Below are 23,257 nucleotides of genomic sequence, written 5' to 3' on the forward strand. Positions count from 1 at the left end.
CATAGAAACTATGGACAATGGCTCCATATTTACTGATCTCAGATTGAAGTAGCTAAGGATATAAGACCCAGGTCAGATTGGTGCCTAATATTACTTCTGTCTCTGTTATTATTTTCATCACACTAAGCGTGATTACTCTTATCATGAACTTATTATATGTCAGATACTGTGCCTTCTGCTTTTCCTATTTTAGGATGTTTAATGGACATTTGTTGAATGAAGGGATGAGTTAATTCTTCCAGCCATTCTGCAGGGATTACAGTTGGGAAGTTAAGCATCTTGCTCAAGCTGCCACTGCAAATAGGCCAAAAAAAAAAAAAAAAAAATCTGCCTCGTTCCAAAACCCATGAATTCTATACTCATGGTTTGTGCTAGAAACTGAAGAAACATTGAAGTTGTAAGTCACCAGTAAACCCTCAAAGAGTAGTATTAATGCAGAATAAGAAAGAGAGTAGCTGCACTGGCCCAACAAGGAGAGTCTAAACAAGAGCTGGAGAGCAGAAGTGCAGGGAGGGGTGTAGCCGGATGGAGGCTTAGTAAGGTGGCTGTGCTCGACTTGGTGTGGGTGCTCACACTCTGATGATGTGAAGAATCTGCCTGCCAGGAGTCATGGTCTCCTGGAGAATTTTGGCTTCACATCTCTGGCCACTGCTGTCTATAGGATGTTCTATCTCTATGGTTGAGAAGGTTGGGGGAATGAATGAGAGGCTTGTGTAGCTGTGGTCCTGGTACAGATCTTCCTTGACTCTAAATGTCCATGTTGTTGAGGCTCTCAAAATCTGGGGTTTGCATAAGATTTTCTCTCACTTTATGCATAGACTGAGCTCACAGGAAAGAGTGGTCCAAGCTGCCAGCACTTCCAATCACTGCTTCTGTCCCTGTGGACTTTTATCTGTAGCCAACTGTGGGAATTATGAGCTAGGGAAGTGGGGGCTCATTTGGCATTATTTCTGCAATTCATCACCACTTTCAACCCCTTGCTCAAAGAATTTTCAAACAGCTCTTCCAAGAATAACCCAGCAAATATGTTTATTCTCCAGGAGTGGGGGCCCTATCTGTCTCAGCTAGACAGCATTTGCTCCATGCCAATAGACATCACTGCAGAGCATATAAATGATTATGTCAAGCAGCTAAGCCATTAGGTAATTGGGCACAAGAGTTGATCTACTACCAGCGATGTTTTCCTAATGTCATCTAGTGTGGGACAAATGCAAAAAGAATTTGAAGCTAAGCTTGACAAATCCAGCTGATTCTCAATTATCTGACTAATGAGGCACAGAAATTTCCTGAGAACAATGATGGATAAGTCTCAAGCTGTATTCAGCAAAGCACATCACCTATAGAAGGGTTATGACAAAACCACAGAAAGAATATGTGTCCCTGGATATAAGCAGGATGCCTAGACTGGATTTTGAACTTACATTCTCTTGTAATGCTACTATTAACACAAAATTGCAACAAAACAGATGGACTTAACATCAGAAAACCAAGGAAGGATTCCAGAGAGCCCAACTTTACAGATTGCTATCATCATAAAAATAGGTCAAGAAGGACCTCATGCATGTTCCAGGGAAATCTCTGAGATTATATGTATATCAGCTAAATGGAAACCACTTTTTGTGAAGACTGTACTATGTGGCACGGGTGAGACGGACTATACCAAGATTGTGCTGATACTTGGAGTAACTGACTCTTTGGGAAGAGATCTAAGTTAGCCTCAACAATTCCAAATTCCATGCAAGTGTTGCTAGGGTTGTGGAGAAACTGTGCTTTGATTCTAGAATACCCTCAAAGGAAAAGGCAACATGTTAAAACAATTGTGGATGAAATTCCAAGCATGGGAGCATTTCACCTACTTCATCATGGAAATCTGTTGCAATTATTACCAAACAAACCAAATGTCTTCTGTTAGTTAAGTCCTGTTCCAAAGGAGTATACATTGTTTCCAAATTACCATAGCTTCCTCCCTTCTTGTAACCTACTGTAATTTTTTCCACAAGAGTTATTAAGTAATTTTGTTTGTCTGAAGCTGCCCAGAATGTGTCCCTTCCAAATACTGTTCTTTTAAAGTTTTATTCAGAATGTATTGAATGATGCCTCATCCTTAGACCAGCTTTCTTAACCACATTAAATAATGCAACAGTAGTGGGTGGTTGGGGCAATGAATGGGGGAGGGACAGACATATGAAAGAAGTGTCCAGACACTCATAGTAGAAGTGGGCCATTATGGTGTCTCCAAAACAGGCAGGGCTACATGTTGATTTTTGCCCTGGCATTGCCTGAAGTTGGGCTTCCCAGGTAGCTCAGCGGTAAAGAGTCCACCTGCCAACACAGGAAACTCAAGAGATGTGGGTTTGATCCCTGGGTCAGGAAGATCCTCTGGTAACCCACTCAAGGGTAACCCACTCCTTTGCCATGGACAAAGGAGTCTTTGCTATCAATAGGAAGTATAAATAATTTGTGGTAAATCCAGACCATGAAATATCACGCTGTAGTTGAAAGAAGAAGAGATTTCTGTACTAATTCAGGTAAATCTTCTACATTGTTAAGCAAGAAAAGCAAATTGTCCAAAAAAAAATGTAAATTATCTCATTCATGAGCAAAACTACTTTCATCTACACATTTTGTGTATGTAAATACACACAGAAAAGACTGATGAACGTATATCAGGCCATTGATGGTTGTTTCTTCTGAGATGAGGAGATCAGGAGGTGGTTGGGGACTAGAACAGGGGAACTGGGATAAGCAGACTGTCACATTTCACTGTATAAAGTCCTATTTTGTTTCTTTTCAATAATTTGGTATTTATGTATTACTAGTATAAGATAAAAACAAATAGAAAGTTACACGAGATGAATGTAACACAGGGACCAAGTCCCAAGGCACTGTATACCGTTACATTGATGCTGACCAGAAAAAACTGTACTATGAGTATGGGATTGACATGTTGTTGGCTACCTTTGTTAACACAGAATTACTTTCTGTGTGCCATTTACTTTGATAGGATGAGGGAGATCGCATGTTTTGACAAATGCTGTGCCTACTGCATTTTCAGGCCTTTGTATTTGCCATTCCCACTGCCTGGAACACTCTGCCTATAAATATGCCATCTAGTCCTCCCACTTCTTTAGATATTTGCTCAAATATTTTCTCCTCAGCCAAGTCTTTCCTATCTTCCCCTCTTTGAACTCTAATACTCAACCTGTCCCCTGTGCTCCCCGTTGCCCGTCCCTGCTTTATTTCCCTCCATAGCTGTTCAGTCATCTAACACACTGCAGTTTCACTTCCTTGCTTGTTCAATATCCATCTCCTCTCACTACAAGTTAAACCTGTAAAGGTAGAAATATTTTTCAAATGTTTCATGGTCATAACCCTGGGTCTAAAATAATATCTGGCACATAGTATGTGCTTAATAAATTTTTGCTGAACCAATAGAAGAATGATTTATTAATTTCATTTGAGTAAAGGAGACTGAAAACACAGAAGAACTGTACAAAAAAGATCTTCACGACCCAGATAATCACGATGGTGTGATCACTCACCTAGAGCCAGACATCCTGGAATGTGAAGTCAAATGGGCCTTAGAAAGCATCACTATGAACAAAGCTAGTGGAGGTGATGGAATTCCAGTTGAGCTATTCCAAATCCTTAAAGGTGATGCTGTGAAAGTGCTGCACTCGATATGCCAGCAAATTTGGAAGACTCAGCAGTGGCCACAGGACTGGAAAACGTCAGTTTTCGTTCCAATCCCAAAGAAAGGCAATGCCAAAGAATGCTCAAACTACCGCACAATTGCACTCATCTCACATGCTAGTAAAGTAATGCTCAAAATTCTCCAAGTCAGGCTTCAGCAATACGTGAACCGTGAACTTCCAGATGTTCAAGCTGGTTTTAGAAAAGGCAGAGGAACCAGAGATCAAATTGCCAATATCCGCTGGATCATCGAAAAAGCAGGAGAGTTCCAGAAAAACATCTATTTCTGCTTTATTGACTATGCCAAGCCTTTGACTGTGTGGATCACAATAAACTGTGGAAAATTCTGAAAGAGATGGGAGTACCAGACCATCTGACCTGTCTCTTGAGAAACCTGTATGCAGATCAGGAAGCAACAGTTAGAACTGGACATGGAACAACAGACTGGTTCCAAATAGGAAAAGGAGTACATCAAGGCTGTATATTGTCACCCTGCTTATTTAACTTATATGCCAAGTACATCATGAGAAATGCTGGGCTGGAAGAAACACAAGCTGGAATCAAGATTGCCGGGAGAAATATCAATAACCTCAGATATGCGGATGATACCACCCTTATGGCAGAAAGTGAAGAAGAACTAAAGAGCCTCTTGATGAAGGTGAAAGAGGAGAGTGAAAAAGTTGGCTTAAAGCTCAACGTTCAGAAAACTAAGATCATGGCATCTGGTCCCATCACTTCATGGGAAACAGATGGGGAAACAGTGGAAACAGTGTCAGACTTTATTTTTTGGGCTCCAAAATCACTGCTGATGGTGATTACAGCCATGAAATTAAAAGACACTTACTCCTTGGAAGGAAGGTTATGGCCAACCTAGATAGCATATTTAAAAGCAGAGACATTACTTTGCCAACAAAAGTCCGTCTAGTCAAGGCTGTGGTTTTTCCAGTGGTCATGTATGGATGTGAGAGTTGGAAGGTGAAGAAAGCTGAGCGCTGCAGAATTGATGCTTTTGAACTGTGGTGTTGGAGAAGACTCTTGAGAGTCCCTTGGACTGCAAGGAGATCCAACCAGTCCATCCTAAAGGAGATCAATCCTGGGTATTCATTGGAAGGACTAATGTTGAAGCTGAAACTCCAATACTTTGGCCACCTCATGCGAAGGGTTGACTCATTGGAAAAGACTCTAATGCTGGGTAGGATTGGGGGCAGGAGGAGAAGGGGACGACAGAGGATGAGATGGTTGGATGGCATCACCGACTCGATGGACATGGGTTTGGGTAGAGTCCGGGAGTTGGTGATGAACAGAGAGGCCTGGCGTGCTGCAATTCATGGGGTTGCAAGGAGTTGGACACGACTGAGCGACTGAACTGAACTGAGCTGAAAGGAGACTGAATGTGGGAGCTATTGGATTAGCCCTGATGAAAAAGATTTGTTTCTCTGAACTCTAGTCACCAAATCTTGCCACTGAGTAAGGTAATTTAAAAACTGGATGTAGGTGGCAAAAAGAGGGTTTCCAAATTTTCGTCTACCGGCAAAAGCATTTGCCCTCATTCACCCACTATAGTGGCTTAGCTGTAAAGAATCCTCCTGCCAATGCAGGAGATACAGGTTTGATCCCTGAGTTGGGAAGATCCCCAAGAGAAGGAAATGGCAACCCACTCCTGTATTCTTGCCTGGGAAATTCCATGGACAGAGGAGCTGGTGGGTTACAGTCCAAGGTGTCACAAAAGAGTTGGACACAACCTAGTGACTAAATAACAATCCACGATTCAGCATTGAAACTCAGAGAGGGAAAATTAGGAGCAGAGATACCATTTCCCTTTCTCCCTACTTCTAGCCAAGCTGAACCAATCATGGAATCACAAATAATCTGAAATTTAATTGAGAATATAAGACTTCAGGCATTTCAAAGCTTAACTTCTAGATCATTAGAGTAATGTGTTACCCATCTCACTTTGAACTTGCTGTGAACATAACTTTATTTGTATACTAAGTGGATTTTATCATCAACCTATTTACATTTCCTTCCTAGTGAGTCCTTATTTACACTCGCAATGCATTTTCCTTCAATATTCCCTGAATATGTCTGAATGTGAAAATACTTTCTTTAATTGACAAGTCCAGCAATCCAAGATAAAATATAGCAATGAGTGGGTTCTTAGATCTTTCTTTGTATTTGAGCATATTAAGCTTAAAGGCAAAAAGCATTAAAATGTTTTTGAAAGCATACTGTATTTTTTTAATTCTTTGTCCACAAGAGGACTATATGAATGTATAATGCAGAGCCATTTTTGGAAGACCAAGGAAATTAAAGAGAATTAGAAGCAAAAAAACCTAAAGGAAGAGCACCTGTGTGGGGGATGTGAGGTGTTCATTAAGAGTTGGAAAAAGTGTTTTCTTCCCTAAATTCCATAAGGATGTCAAACCAACAGAAAAGAACAGAGCCCTAGTACTAAAACCATGAGGCACCATTTGGTTTGACATATTTGTTTGGTATCTTCCAAGGGGCACAGAATAAAGATATTCCAAAACCGGTAAAAGGTAAATCTTCCTTGTCATTGTTTAAAACCCCTTCAAGGAGACAGAATAACAAACCATTCTTCTTGTAGGAGCCTAAGCTCTTCAAATCTCATCTACATTTCTCTTGCTTCCATTTAAATTTAATGCCTCCTCTGTAGTGCTTGTAGTAAACAGACAGAGATGTCCCTTCTTGGGAAATCTGAAGTTTCCCACTGGCCCCCACCTCCACGTGGGCTGGGGCACAGCTTCACGTGGTGTGCTTTACACGGAGGTGCAAAACACAGTGTTCTGTAAACATTTCTAAGAACTATTATAAAGCACTAAGGCTGCTCTGCCAATCAGATCCTTCATAAACTGAGCACTGCTCAGTCTATCATAACAGGCTACATGTTGCCTGCAGGTCTAGCTGTTAAAATGACTGAGCAATGCTCCCAAACAGGTTGGGTGGTGACTACAGGCCCCATGACTCACTCTCACCTTAGTTTTAACAGACAGGCTTTGGAAACCAGGCTGGTAAGGGTCTGCTGGGTAGATTCCGTGCGCTGCTCCATCCTGTCTGAATTGCTCGGGAGCCTTGAGCTCTGTGTGTCTGGGCAGGATGGAGGTGGGGCATATCAAGAAAGAGGCATCAAAATAGAAGCCACGATATCCAAAGTCTCTGGTCAGCTGTGCAAAGCCTAATGTCCCGTTCAGTGCAAGTTTCATGAAGTCAAACCACCAGGTCAAGCTTGGGGATGTGACTTGTGGAGTGGGCTGGTTTTTACCCTTTGGATTTTATGAAAATTTGAAAACAACAAAGACATCAGCCTTTTTCTTGCATATCCTCTTTTATCCTATGCCCAGTTTCGGTAGATTCTACTGTCTCAAGTGAATGGAAGAAATACACTTCCCATGTCCATGTTTCAATAAGCACATAGTTTTACTTATACTACAAAGTAGTAATTATTCTGATAAAAAAACAATGATGACATATTAATAAGGATACAATTATGAGTTTGGCACTACCAGGGGCAATGTAAAGATTGTTGATTTTTTTCTATTATTGAAATGGTTTGAATTGTATTCCTTGTCCAACACTTTGAGAATAATTAGAATTCTTTGATTACACAAGTGTCTCATGAAATGTGTTAATGAGATTGTTTTCTGATGTGCAAAAGTGTCCCGACATGGTTTTTAAGCACATGCTGCACGTCCCTGGCCAATTATCATACAAAATGCAACTATTTCTCTTTGTCTGTCACTAGTGCCTGAATAGACAGCATTAGACCTAACTGCATAATTCTGGCTTAATTTTCATGTCTGATACTGTAGTAATGTTGTGAGGCATTTACTTAGCAACAGGGGTAAACGTTTGTTTTAAATGCGATTTCCCTTCTTCAGCCTCTTTGGAAATAGGCCTAAATTAAGAAGCGCTCCTTCAGTGTCTTCAGAGGAGAGACCATGTGTTTGCACACACACCTTGGCTTGTTTTTCCTTCCTCCCTGTGGTGATTGTGATGAGGTGAGGATCTGCAAAATTCTGAAGTGCAGACAAATTGTTCTGCAATTTTATGAATGCAAGATGGAAAATGTGACCAAAATATTGTAGAAAATCTCATTTATGTCTGTTTAAGCTTTGTGTTAGTACCTCACACTGGGTGGCTTCAACAACAGAAGTGTATTGTCTCTCAGTACTGGAGGATGCAAGTCTGAGATCAAGGTGTTGGCAGGATTGGTGCCTTCTGAGGGCCTGAAGGAGAATCTGTTCCATTCTTCTCCCCTGGCTTCAGGTTGTTTGCTGGCAGTCATTGGGTGATCCTTGGTTTAAAGATCTCTGCCTTCATCTTCACATGGCATCTTTCCTCTGTGTGTGTGTGTGTGTGTGTGTGTGTCCAAATTAAGGCACCAGTCATATTGGATGAGGAGTCCACCCTACTCCAGTATGACCTCATCTTAACTTAATTACACTTGCCACAAACCTGTTTTCAAATAAAGTCCCATTCTGAGACCTGATCACTGGGATTTCAGCATATGAATTTGTGAGGGATACAGTTCAACTCAAAACAAGCTTCAAATACACAATAGACTATGTAATTCCATGAATATATATTAAATTATAAGTTCATTTTTCAAGATTAGTGTGACATTTGCTTTTCAACTTCTAGTAACCCCTTCAGGACTCTTGTGTCTTTCTATACCAAGCACTAGGAAGAAGAGTTAAAATTTCCAGCAAATCCCTTACTGTTCACCAAATTTTGGTCCAGCCTTTCCCAGTAGAAGATAATAAGAATACCTTATTTACCACACGCTCCTCGCTTTAGTCACTGTTTCCTTCACTGCTTCTATTAATTTTGATAAAATATGAGAGTATATGCTTTGTAACGGGGCACAGCCCTCATTGAGAGTCTAACTTACCAGAGTATGTGTTAAACTGAGCCCAGAGACCTTTTCAGGTTTTCAGATTCTTACAGTGTGTTAAGTTGTGTGTATTAGTTGCTTAGTCATGTCTGACTCTTTGCAACCCTAGGGACTGTAGCCTACCAGGCTCCTCTGTCCATGGGATTCTCCAGGCAGGAATAGTGGAGTAGATTCCCATTCCCTTCTCCTGGGAATCTTCCTGACCCAGGAATTGAACCTGGGTCCCCGGCATTGCAAATGGCTTCTTTACCTTTTGAGCCACCAGGGAAAACTTAGCACTCATGAGCTATCTTCCAGACCCCTAAATAATACCATAACGGGATACTAAGGTAATGTCACATTGACAGACATGACTAATCAGAAGAACCTCATTAATTATTGCAAGATGCACAGACTAGTGAAGTCAGGAAGTAGGACCAGAGCCACACAAGAGATGATGGGAAAGGGGCATGTATTTGCAGGTGTGAGAGAGAGGTTCAGTCTAGCAGGCAGACTGATGGAGAATCTGAGAGGCCTGGTAACAGATAGCAGGTGGCATGCCAGGCTGGCACAGTTCTGAGAAGGCCTGAATTGGAGTCACAGAGATGGGCAGTGAAGCTTGGCCTTGGGAAATTCAGGAGCAGATGGTGATCAGAAACACAGGCAAGCAGCTTAAATTTGAGAAGACAGACCCAAGCCACAATGCTCCTGGCAGGAATTTTCTCTCAAATATGGTGGAGACCCTCCTCAGCACTTCAATTTTTCCCTCCTCAGCTGCTGGAGGCATTGTTCTTTCTCTGTTGGTGTCCTGCCATGCAAATGCTCTAATTCTCCCAGATTCTCCTACTTGCTATTTATTCACTGAAACCCATTTGCTTTGTGTTTCAAGGGGATAAAGGTGACTGTAACAGGGAGAGCAGTGGGGAGAGATGTCTCAGTGCAGTGGGCTGAGGAGAGAATGGGAGATAATAACTAGACAGTCTTTCTGTGATGGGAGACAGATGAATGAGTGATTTCACTAAGATCAGTCTGGGCAGTCCTTGGGATTCCTGACTCTTCACCACTCACACTCACTTTGAAGTCATTTCACTTATATCCATCTCTTTCAATATCATCCATGCATTGATTACTCCTCAACTTGTATCTCCAAGCCTGACTGCTCTCCTGAACATCAGACTCATATTTCCAGCTGCTTACTTGAGCTCTGCTTTTGTATGTCTCCAACAGAATCAATCCTCTGCAAGGTAATCAGATGGATCTTCTAGAACAGTAAAGTAGATCATGCTATTTTCTTATTTAAAGCCTTCCAAAGGCTTTCTAAAATACTTTTTCAATTCCTTTTTATGGCCTTCAAGATACTACATAATCTTCCTTGCTAATCTCACTTCCTGGGCTCCCCTAGTGGCTCAGATGGTAAAGAATCACCTGCAGTTCAGAAGACCTGGGTTTGATTCCTGGATTGGCAAGATCCTTTGGAGGAGGGCATGGCAACTCACTCCAGTAATGTTGCTTGGAGAATCCCAATGGACAAAGGAACCTGGTGGCCTACAAAGAGTTGGACATGACTGAGCAACTAAGGACATGCACACACAATATTACTTCCAACAATTTTCCCATTTTTTCACGATGCTCCAGTCATACTACCGAATTTACATCTGTTGGCTGAGCAAGCTCTCTGATTGTGAACTTGTAGTTCATTTTACCTGAGTGATCATTCACCAGATCTTCATTTAGTTGCCTCCTTCTCATCATTCAGGCCCAAGCAGATAAGTTACTGCTTCCTAAGTGGCCTTTCTTAGACTCAGAGTCCAAAGTAGCAAAGTCTATCCACTCCCCTCAAGGTACTCTTTCCTTTTACACTGGTTAACTTGATTCACAGTGTGTATTTTGCAAATTGGTTTACATCTATACTGCCTGTTTTTACTTCCAAACTTCCATCATCAAATAGACAATTACTCAGGGAAAACTAAGAACCATGAAGATTTGTGTTTGGTTTTTCTTTGTTTGTTTGGCTTAGCATGACATTTCCAGTATTCAAGATAGTTCCAGGTATATAAATGTTCAATAAACATTTACTGAATGGTTGTTGTTCACTTGCTCAGTCGTGTCTGACTCTTTGTGACCCCCATAGACTGCAGCACGCCAGGCTTCCCTGTCCTTCACCATCTCTTGCAGCTTGCTCAAACTCACATCCATCGAGTCAGTGATACCATACAACCATCTTGTCCACTGTCATTCCATTTTCCTCCTGCCTTCAAACTTTCCTAGCATCATGCTGTTTTCTAGTGAGTTGGCTGTTTGCATCAGGTGGCCAAAATATTGGAGCTTCAATCCTTGCAATGAATATTCATGACTGATTTCCTTTAGGATTGACTGGTTGGATCTTCTTGAAGTCCAAGGGACTCTCAAGACTCTTTTCCAACACCACAGTTCAAAAGCATCAATTCTTCGATGCTCAGTTTTCTTTTTTTTTCTTGTCCAGCTCTCATATCCATACATAACTGCTGGAAAACCATAGCTTTGACTCTACAGACATTTGTTGGCCAAATAATGTCTCTGCTTTTTAATATGCTGTCTAAGTTTGTCATAGCTTTTCTTCCAAGTAGCAAGCGTATTTTAATTTTGAGGCTGTGATCACTATCTGCAGTGATTTTGGAGCTCAAGAAAATAAAGACTGTTTCCATTGTTTCCCCACCTATTTGCCATGAAGTGATAGGACCGGTTGCCATGATCTTTTTTTTTTTTTTTATTGTTTAGTATTAAGCCAGCTTTTTCACTCTCCTCTTTCAACTTCATTAAGAGACTCTTTAGGTTCCTCACTTTCTACCATAAGGGTGGTGTCATCTGCATGTCCACTTCATGCTTATGCTTCATCCAGTCTGGCATTTCACATAAGTTAAACAAATAGGGTGACAATATACAGCCTCTATGTACTCTTTTCCCAATTTGAAACCAGTCTTTTGTTCCATGTCAGGTTCTAACTCTTGCTTCTTGACCTGCATACAGGTTTCTCAGGAGGCAGGTAAGGTGGTCTGGTATTCCATCTCTTTAAGAATTTTCCACAGTTTGTTGTGATCCATACAGTCAAAGCCTTTAGCATAGTCAATGAAGTAGGAGTAGATGTTTTCTGGAATTCTCTTGCTTTTTCAATGATTCAACGGATGTAGGCAGTGTGATCTCTGTTTCCTCTGCCTTTCACAATCCAGCTGGAACATTTGGAAGTTCTCAGTTCAGGTACCGTAGAAGCCTGGCATAGAGAATTTTGAGCATGACCTTGCTAGCATGTGAAATGAGTGCAATTGTGCTGAAGTTTGAGCATTCTTTCGCATTGCCCTTCTTTCGGACTGGAATGAAAACTGACCTGTTCCAGCCCTGTGGCCACTGCTGAGTTTTCCAAATTTGCTGGCATATTGAGTGCAGCACTTTCACGGCATCATCTTTCAGGATTTGAAATAGCTCAACTGGAATTCCATCACCTCCACTAGCTTTGTTTGTAGTGATGCTTCCTAAGGCCCACTTGACTTCACACTTCAAGATGTCTGGCACTAGGTGAGTGATCACACCATCGTGGTTATCTGGTTTGTGAAGATCTTTTTAGTATAGCTCTTCTGTGTATTCTTGCCACCTCTTCTTAATATCTTTTGCTTCTGTTAGGGCCATACCATTTCTGTCCTTTATTGTGCCCATCTTTGCATGAAATATTCCCTTGGTATCGCTAATTTTCTTGAAGAGATCTCTAGTCTTTCCTATTCTATTGTTTTCCTCTATTTCTTTGCATTGTTCACTTAAGAAGACTTTCTTATCTCTCCTTGCTATTCTTTGGAACTCTGCATTCAAAGGGGTGTATCTTTCTTTTTTTCCTTTGCCTTTCCTTTCTCTTCTTTTCTCAGCTATTTGTAAGGCCTCTTCAGACAGCCATGTTGCCTTTTTGCTTTCCTTTTTCTTAAGGATTGTTTTGATCCCCATCTCCTGTACAATGTGATGAACCTCCATCCACACTTCGTTAGGCACTCTGCCTATCAGGTTTAATCCCTTGAATCTATTTGTCACTTCCACTGTATAGTCATAAGGGATTTGATTTAGGTCATACCTGAATGGTCTAGTGGTCTTCCCTGCTTTCTTCAATTTAAGTTTGAATTTGGCAATAAGGAGTTCATCATCTGAGCCACAGTCCACTCCAAGTCCTGTTTTTGTTGACTTTGTAGAACGTCTCCATCTTCAACTGCAAAGAATATAATCCATTTTGTTTCAGAATTGACCACCTGGTGATGTCCAGGTGTAGAGTCATCTCTTACATTGTTGGAAGAGGGTGTTTGCTATGAGCAGTGTGTTCTCTCCTGGCAAATCTCTGTTAGTCTTTGCCCTGCTTCATTTTGTATTCCAACACCAAACTTGCCTCTTACTCTAGGTATCTCTTGACTTCCTACTTTTGCATTCCAGTCCCCTAGGACGAAAAGGACATCTTTTTTTTTCTTTTTTTGGTGTTAGTTCTAGAAGGTCTTGTAGGTCTTCATAGAACCATTCAACTTCAGTTTCTTTGGCATTTGTGGTTGGGGCATAGACTTGGATTACTGTGATGTAGAATGGTTTGTCTTGGAAATGAACAGAGATCATTCTGTCGTTCTTGAAATTGCACCCAACTCTGCATTTTGGACTCTTTTGTTGACTATGAGGGTTACTCTATTTCTTCTAAGGGATTCTTGCCCATGGTAGTAGATACAATGGTCATCTGAATTAAAAATTCGCCCATTCTTGTCCATTTTAATTCACTGAACCTGAGGCAAAACTATGGTAGGGGTAATGGTGGTAATGGTGACCTCCTTCCAAAGGATTTATGCCAGCACCCATGGTTCCCAGGACTGTTGTAGTCAGTGCCCCAACCTTGTAGCAGGCCACGGTTGATCCACACCTTCACTGGAGGCTCCCAGACCCCCACTGGAGAAGATGAGTGCATGTCCTACTCCACCATGTGGGCACATCTTGGGACCACAGGCCTCTTATCCTCAAGCCTGCCATCCTATCAGAGGGCAGACAGAATGAAAACCACAATCACAGAAAACTAACCAAACTGATCACAATCTTGTCTAACACAATGAAACTCTGAGCCATGCTGAGTAGGGCCACCCAAGACAGACAGGTCATGGAGGAGGGTGCTCAGGGTGTTCAGTCACTCAACTGTGTCCAACTCTTTGTGATCCCGTGGACTGCAGCCCGTCAGGCTCCTCTGTCCATAGAATTTTCCAGGCAAGAATACTAGAGTGGGTTGCCATTTCCTACTCCAGGGGATCTTTCCTGACCCAGGGATCGAATCTGAGTCTCCTGCATTGGCAGGCAGATTCTTTACCTCTGCACCTCCTTGGAAGGTAAAGGTTGAGTGCGTGCATGCTAAGTCGCTTCAGTAGTGTCTGACTAGTTGTGACCCCATGAACTGTAGCCCACCAGGCTCCTCTGTCCATGGGATTTTCCAACAAGAATACTGGAGTGGGTTGCCATTTCCTTCTTCAGTCATGGTGGAGAGTTCTGACAAAACGTGGTCCACTGGAGAAGGGAATGGCCAATCACTTCAGCATTCTTGCCTTGAGAACCCCATGAACAGTACGAACAGTATTTACTGAATAAGTGACTAGAAATATGTCCAGAATCCAACCATTTCTAACCACTTCCACTGCTTCTACTCTGGTACAAGCCCTCATCTTCTCTTGCCTCAGTTACTGATACAGTTTCCTAATTAGTTTCCCTTCTGTTTTTACCTCCCTCAGTTTATTCCCAGCAGTCAAAGTGAACTCATAAAAATGGTGACAAACACTTCTCTGCTCAAAACCCTCCAGTGACTTCTCATCTCAGAGTAACATTCAGTCTTCACATATCTTGATTCTTTGCTACCTCTGATTTCATCGCCTATTACTCTCCCTTCCTCACTCTACTCCATCTATAGTGACCTCCTTGATATTCAATGAGGATGCCAAGCATGCTTCTGTTTCAGAAATTTTGCACTTGTTATTCATTCTGAGTGGAGTGTTCTTCCCCAGACATCCACATGGCTTGCCCTTGTCTTATACTTCCTTCAAGTCTTCACTAAAGTGTCACTTTATAAAGTCCCTTACAGGCTACCATAATAAAAATATTATATATATAAAAGTTATATTGTCACCTTGCTTATTTAACTTATATGCAGAGTACATCATAAAAAATGCCAGGCTGGATGTAGCAGAAGCTGGAATCAAGATTGCAGGGAGAAATAACAATAACCTCAAACATGCAGATGACACCACCCTAATGGCAGAAACAAAGAGGAACTAAAGAGCCTCTTGATGAAAGTGAAAGAGGAGAGTAAAAAAAGCTGGTTAAAACTCAACATTCAAAAAATGAAGATCATGGCATCTGGTGTCATTACTCATGGCAAATAGATGGGGAAACAATGGAAACAGTGACAGACTTTATTTTCTTGGGCTCCAAATCACTGGAGGTGGTGACTGTAGCCATGAAGTTAAAAGACGCTTGCTCCTTGGAAGAAAAGCTATGGCAAACCTAGTCAGCATATTAAAAAGCAGAGACATTATTTTGCTGACAAAGATCCGTCTAGTCAAAGCTATGATTTTTCCAGTAGTCATGTATGGATGTGAGAGTTGGACCATAAAGAAAACTGAACACTGAAGAATTGATGCTTCTGAACTGTGGTGTTGGAGAAGACTCTTAAGAGCCCCTCGGATTGCAAGGAGATCAAATCAGTCAATCCTAAAAGAAATCAGTCCTAAATATTCATGGGAAGGACTTATGCTGAAGCTGACACTCCAATATTTTGGCCACCTGATGCAAAGAATTGACTCATTGGAAAAGACCCTGATGCTGGGAAAGATTGAAGTCAGGAGGAGAAGGGGACGACAGAGGATGAGATGGTTGGATGGCATCACTGACTCCAAGGACATGAGTTTGAGCAAGCTCTGGAAGTTGGTGATGGACAGGGAAGCCTGGCTTGCTTCACTCTATGGGGTCTCAAAGAGTCAGACATGACTGAATGACTGAACTGGACTGAACATGCTACCATAATATTAATATTATATATATATATAAATTATATGTTAAACACTTAAATATATAGTATATAAATATAATAATACAGTCAATACAGCTCTATCTAACAGAGTCTGGTTGATGTTTGACAGAAAATCACAAAATTTTGTAAAACAATTATCCTTCAATTAAAAAAAATAAAGTGGCAAAAAAAAAGCAGATAAACAACAAGGTCCTAGTGTATAGCATAAGAATCATATTCAATACCTTATAATAAACCATAATGGCAAAGAATATAAAAGGTATATATATATATATATATATATATATATGTATATATTTGTATAACACAGTCACTTTGCTGCATACCAGAAATTAACAAATTGTAAATCAACTATACTTCAATAAAACAAATGAGATTTAAAAATTAAAAAGAAATACAGCTCTGTCTTTTAAAAAAATGTATCAGGACAGATCAAACATTTAGCTCAATTTGCTCTTTATCAGAAATCCTGGTTATCATTGACTTAGCATTAAAAAGTATGTTATTTCAGCCTATGAGTAATGAGTAGTGAGCTATTCAACATATTGACTATTCTGAGATACTCTTCTTGAGAAAAACCCTTGAAATCATCGAAATGGTGTTTATCAACATTAAAGGTGTCATGGAGAAGTGATTGTTTTCACTTTCCTCATTTCAAAAATTCTTATGACAAATTTCCCCTTGATTTCCTTGATTTTAACACAAGATGCCTACTTATTTGGTCATTGAACCAAAAGATATATTCTTATTGGCTAGAACATAATAATATTCCATTTTCCTCATTTAACTTCAATATCAGATCAAGATCAGGAAATACTCTGCCAACTGTTCTCTTTGCAAACAGTAGGGTTCTAACACTCAAGTACTTTAATCTCCTTTAATGTCCACAGCAGCATATATAAATTGTGTCCTTTAGTACTGACCCTAATACACCTATCTCATAAATTGCACTTGAGTCTTTTTTTTATATTTAACTCTTTATTAACTATTTTAAAATGTTCTTTTTTATACCATGACTTTCAATATTAACATTGTAAAAACATATTGATCATTTCTCTTTCATATATAATCCACTTATGCTGAGACATGATTCATTTCTACACATCAGTAGTTTGAGTCAAATATGAAGTAAAATGTAAGCTATGAACTATATAAGTTCTTGATCATTTTATGCTGCAATATTCTTAGTTCAGTTCAGTTGCTCAGTCATGTCCAATTCTTTGCAACCCCATGGGCATGCCAGGCCTCCCTGTCCATCACCAACTCCTGTAGTTTATTGAAAGTCATGTCCATTGAGTCGGTGATGCTATCCCACCATTTCACCCTCTGTTGTCTCCTTCTCCTCCCACCTTAAATCTTTCCCAGCATCAGGGTCTTTTCAAGTGAGTCAGTTCTTCGCATCAGGTGGCCAAAGTATTGGAGCTTCAGCATCAGTCCCTCCAATGAATAATCAGGACTGATTTCCTTTAGGATGAACTGGTTGGATTTCCTTGTAGTCCAAGGGACTCTCAAGAGTCTTCTATAACACCACAGTTCAAAAGCATCAATTTTTCAGTGCTCAACTTTCTTTATAGTCCAACTCTCACATCCATACGTTACTATTGGAAAACCGTGACTTTGACTAGATGGACCTTGGTTGGCAAAGTGATGTCTCTGCTTTTTAATATGCTGTCTAGTTTGGTCATAACTTTTCTTCCAAGGAGCAAGTATCTTTCAATTTCATGGCTGCAGTCACCATCTGCAGTCAATTTGAAGCCAAAAAAAAAGTACATCACTGTTTCCAGTGTTTCCCCAACTATGTGACACTGTTTCCAGTGTTTCCCCATCCATCTATGGGACCAGATGCCATGATCTTAGTTTTCTCAATGTTGAGTTTTAAGCAAACTTTTTCACTCTTTCTTTCACTTTCATCAAGAGGCTCTTCAATCCTTCTTCACTTTCTGTCATAAGGGTGGTGTCATCTGTATATCTGAGGTTATTGATATTTCTCCCAGAAATCTTGATTCCAGCTTGTGCTTCACCCAGTCCAGCATTTCTCCTGATGTACTCTGCATATAAGTTAAATAAGCAGGGTGACAATATACAGCCTTGATGTACTCCTTTCCTGATTTGGAAACAGTCTGTTGTTCCATGTCCAGTTCTAGCTGTTGCTTCTTGACCTGCATATAGATTTCTCAAGAGGCAGGTCAGGTGGTCTGGTATTTCCATCTCTTTAAGAATTTTCCACAGTTTGTTGTGATCCACACAGTCAAGGGCTTTGACAGCGTCAATAAAGCAGAGGTAGATAGTTTTCCAGAACTCTCTTGCTTTTTTGATGATCCAACAGATGTCAGCAATTTGACCTCTGATTCCTCTGCCTTTTCTAAATCCAGCTTGAACATCTGGAAGTTCATGGTTCATGTACTATTGAAGCCTGGCTTGGAGAATTTTGAGCATTACTTTGCTAGCGTGTGAGATGAGTGCAACTGTGTGGTAGTTTGAGCATTCTTTGCCATTGCCTTTCTTTGGGATTAGAATGAAAATCAGCCTTTTCCAGTCCTGTGGCCACTGCTGAGTTTTCCAAATTTGCTGGCATATTGAGTGCAGCACTTTCACAGCATCATCTTTTAGGATTTGAAATAGCTCAACTGGAATTACATCACCTCCACTAGCTTTGTTCTTACTGATGCTTCCTAAGGCCCACTTGACTTCACATTCCAGAATGTCTGGTTCTAGGTGAGTGTTCACACCATCGTGATTATCCGTTTCATGAAGATCTTTTTTGTATAGTTCTTCTATATATTCTTGCCACCTCTTCTTAATATCTTCTGCTTCTGGTAGGTCCATACCATTTCTGTCCTTTATTGTGCCCATCTTTGCATGAAATGTTCCCTTGGTATCTCTAATTTTCTTGAAGAGATCTCTAGTCTTTCCCATTCTATTGTTTTCCTCTATGTCTTTGCATTGATCACTGAGGAAGGCTTTCTTATCTCTCCTTGCTATTCTTTGGAACTGTGCATTCAAACAGGTATTATCTTTCCTTTTCTCCTTTGTTTTTAGCTTCTCTTCTTTTCATAGCTATTTATAAGGCCTCCTCAGACAACCATTTTGCCTTTTTGCATTTCTTTTACTTGGGGATGATCTTGATCCCTGCCTCCTGTACAATGTCATGAACCTCTGTCCATAGTTCTTTAGGCACTCTGTCTATTAGATCTAATCCCTTGAAACTATTTGTCATGTCCACTGTATAGTCATAAGGGATTTGATTTAGGTCATACCTGGATGGTCTAGTGATTTTCCCTACTCTCTTCATTTTAAGTCTGAATTTGGCAATAAGGACACCAAATCTGCTGGAGCCATGATCTTAGACTTCCAGACACCAGAACTGTGAAGAATAGTTTTCTGTTTTTTTATAAGCCAAGCGTAGCCAAGCTATGATATCTTTCTATAGCAGCTTGGACTATGACAGGGAGGGAGCAATTTGAGCAGAGTGGGATACTACCTTTTTGTACTGCACAAGCTTTGGCTGTATGTCTACCCATGGTGGCCATTTTCATCCCATATCCTAGTGCAGACTATGACACTCACCACATTAATACAGTAATGACTTGACAAGATACTTGACTTTCCAAGTGCTTTCACATTTGTTATTTTGGCTAAACTGTCCTGACCAAGCCAAAGAATGTTTTCTCCTGAGCTAGAAAATGGTTTATTGAGGGTATAATTCAGTCATAATAACCCCTCCATTCCCATTTGGCTCAGTGGTAGGGAATCCTCCTGCCAATGTAGGAGAAACAGGAGATGCAAATTTTATCCCTGGGTTGGGACGATCCCCTGGAGGAGAAATGGCAACCCACTCCTGTATTCTTGCCTGGAAAATCCAATAGACAGAGGAACCTGGCAGGCTACAGTCTATGGGGTCACAAAGATGCAGACACAACTGAGCACATATCTTTGGATTTGGTTCTTAAAGAGAAACATTTATAGAGTTGATGGTCTCTGCAACAGCAGGAAGAAAGCAAGGGTTTTGTACCATCCTATCCTGTCTATAGGCTTCCCTGATGGGTCAGATGGTAAAGAATCTGCCTGCAATGCAAGAGACTGAGTTTGACCCCTAGGTCCCCTGGAGAAGGAAATGGCAACCTACTTCAGTATTCTTGCCTGGAGAATTCCATGAACAGAGGCTACAGTCCATGGTGTTGTGAAGATTCAAACTCGACTGAGCAAGTAACACACCCTGTCTATGAAATTTAGATTTTGCAAAAATAAAAGACATGGGTCAGGATGAAAATGAAGTTTAGGTCATAAAAAAGGAAGAGACAGATCTCTCAAAACATAGATGCATCTTGGAAATATTTGATTCATAGAAGTAACAAGATGAGCTGACATGGGTTGCATGCTCCTCAGCTTCCATGGAGATTTTAAGTGTTACACTCCACTGAGAACACAAATTCCAGTTTAGACATGTAGCTCAAGAGATTCTTACGTAACCTTTACTTCATGGAGATAAAATCTTTAATCATACTGGTGGAATCTATAGGCTCTCACTGAACTGAAATATTTAAGGTAATACTTAAGGACATCTGCATTTATGCCCCAGATACCCAGGTTCTAGAAGTCAGTTAGGTTTCCTTTTTCTTTATGGGTATCATATTGATGGACCAAAGTTGCCTCCTTTCTCCTTCCCCCTTCTTTCCTCCTTATATCTTTTCCTCCTTTCCTGCCAGCCTCACACTCTCTCTCCTCTCTTCTTTCCACAGCTATTTAGCATCTACCATGTGCAAGCTTGATGTTTTACTTCAGAGTTTCTAAGATAATTTGCACATTACTTTGCCTACCTTAAAGATGATTTTAAACTAAGAAGAGAGGCATTTGACCCATGTGTTATCAACTCAAGGTGAGTCTTCTCTTGCCAGTATATTCCTTTTTGTTTCAGGAATACGATACTTTCTTTGCTTCTACCATGTGGTATGTCGGATCTTGGTCACTGAATCTTGGCGAATCTGCACCAAGATCAGTGGTGCATGGAGTCTTAGCCACTGGACCACCAGGGATGCCCCACAACTCTGCTTATTTAGAGGAGATTTAAATAGTGGTGAAACCCCATCTTGCTTCATATTCTCAGGGTAAAAAGCATAGATTCAAATTAATGTATGATGCAGTTAGTGAACATAAAATGTTCCACATGTTAATTTGAGCCTCTCAATTGGGATGTGCTTGCGTGTGTGTTAGTCTTCAGTCGTGTCCAACTCTTTACGGCTCCATGGATTGTAGCCCGCAAGTCTCCTCTGTCCACGGCATTCTCTAAACAAGAATACTGGAGTGGGTTACCATTTCCTTTTCCAGGTGACCTTCTCAACCCAAGGATCAAACCACATCTGCATTGCAGGTAGATTCTTTACCATCTGAGCCACCAGGGTGAAAAGCACAGATTCAAATTAATATGTGATGTGGTTAGTGAACATAAAATATTCCTATGTTGATTTGAGCCCCTCAGTTGGGATATAGTTTCTCTAAATTCATGAAAACTTGAGTTTTCAATGAAATATACATGCTTGTGCAGTGATTCAAGCCACTAACAGGATTACTGAATATAAGAACATACTTCCTAGAAGGTAGACTCTAGGGAAACATCAAGACCTGACCTTGTAATCATTATACCTAAATTAATGTGACTTTTTCTTGAGTGTTATTTAGGTGGCCTAAATAATAAAGTAACTTAGTATCAGGCATATAATTTTCATCAAACTCTTCAAAATTTGAGACATTTAAAGAAACAGGTTCAGGGCTTCTTGTTCCTTAAATAATGTGAATTCATTTACCTGAATCCTTTCCCCCAAGTACACAAAATGTAACATTATTCAAAATGCATAGTTGAGATAACAGTAAGTTATCAAAAGTAAGAACAATTCTCGGGTATCAAGCGGAGCACAGTCCCACTGTTGAGACTTCCCTTGATGGTTAACTCCAGGTGGAAGCATGTAGGATGGAAACCAGATGTTAGGATTTTCCTGGTTCAAGTGTCCTAAGAGCTTTAAGACCCTCAGGGTAGCAGAATGAATCCTTAAGCCCATTAGGAGAGAACTGGAAACTTTAAAAGTCTGTTCCTGAGTAAAGTACAGGACTGAAATGCTGTGTGCAGTGACATAGGAAGGCAACAGGAAAGTTTATCTGTCTCTGCCTGAGTTCCCAGAGAATTTATAATTTGGGTCTGTTCCACACACAAATATGGGGTTGGAGTTTACACTATCTTCAAGGCCCTCAAGGTTTTGATATTCTCACATTGAGAAGTGAATAGCAGTGTGCTCCTGTCCTTACCAATGATAATTTTGGGGCGCTTGTTAGACATGAACACACGACCACTCCACAGCACGTCTGCTGCATGACTCCCTCCGATGAAGTGCACCTGGAGTTCAACTTTTACAAGTAAACAATTCAAGATGGATAAGAAACTAAATATGTAACAGGTAGAAGTGTTAGGAGATCAATATTTTCACATTATAGCATATTCTAATGGTGAACATAAAATTATTTTGTTCAAATAATTAAACATAATGAAAAATACACAGAAACAAAGGCCAAGAATCATTGGATTAAATTGAATCAAATGGAACTTTAAAAATTAAGCAATAACCAAATGGCTTATGGAGCAAATTAGAAACAGCTGAAGCAAAAATATTGAGCTAGAAGATAGATCTAAGAAAATTGAGTAAAATGCAATTGAGGAAGATAAATTAAAAATATGAAAGAGAGATTCAGTGACATAAAGAGAGAATGAGAATGTCTATTATATATCTATTAAAAGTTTAAGAGGGAAAAGAAAAAGAATAATGAAGAGTCTAATAGTAACAAGAGGGTGGCTGAGAATTTTATGAAGTTGATTAAAAACGTGAATCCTTAGGTCCCAGAGTAAAACTTTTAAGTAAGATAAATAAAGGAAAAACGATTGACAATTGATTCCTCATGGTAACAATAGAAGTAGAGTACAACTGGCTAATATTGTCATATTGCTGAGAAAAATAGCCGTCAACCTAGAATTATAAATCGGACAAACTATCAGTCAAGAGTGAAAGCATAATAAAGACAATTTAAAACAAAAAGACATGGAGACTTTACCACCCACATACCCCTGCTAAAGCAATTATTAAAGTATTTACCTCAGAAAAAAAGAAAATTGGACCCAGAAGGAAGTGAGGTTTCCAAAAGCAATAGTGGGCAAAATAATTGGCAAACATAGGGTAAACCTAAACACATGTTAACAATACAAAAAATGAAAATAATTGTGAACAATGTGAGATTCATAAAAACAAAGTTGAAATAAAAATCTGAGAAAATGACATATAAGAGAAGAGGGAGCAATCAGAGTTAAAGTTTCTGAAGTCCTTGTAATATTTGGAAATGTGGTAAAATTATTGATTCACTTTGAACTTTGTTCAAAAGGCAAGTGTTTTAAAAATCAAAGCATAAACCATAACATCATAAACATTAAGGGTATAATTTCCCAGCCTGGTGAAAATAAAGAAAGAATTAAAGACAATATATCAGTCAGATACTTGTTTTGAGAAGAGGGAAAATAATAAAGAAAAAAATATGTGATATAGAAAGCATAAGACAAAGTGATATAAATGAAAACTGTC

At 40.0% G+C, this 23,257-nt stretch overlaps 1 long non-coding RNA gene across 2 annotated transcripts in view; it reads left to right on the forward strand.

The window, feature by feature from the left end:
- Positions 1-23,257, forward strand: part of LOC145516781 (uncharacterized) — a 164,833-nt gene that overhangs the window by 51,477 nt on the left and 90,099 nt on the right. For both annotated transcript variants that reach the window (XR_014061759.1, XR_014061758.1), the window contains exon 3: positions 20,381-20,517. This is a non-coding gene — a long non-coding RNA (uncharacterized LOC145516781). The remainder of the gene's footprint in view (positions 1-20,380; positions 20,518-23,257) is intronic.

This window comes from Giraffa tippelskirchi, chromosome 8 (genome assembly GCF_054371585.1).
Source record: "Giraffa tippelskirchi isolate mGirTip1 chromosome 8, T2T-mGirTip1v1.2.pri, whole genome shotgun sequence".
In the NCBI taxonomy this organism is placed as follows: Eukaryota; Metazoa; Chordata; class Mammalia; order Artiodactyla; family Giraffidae; genus Giraffa; species Giraffa tippelskirchi.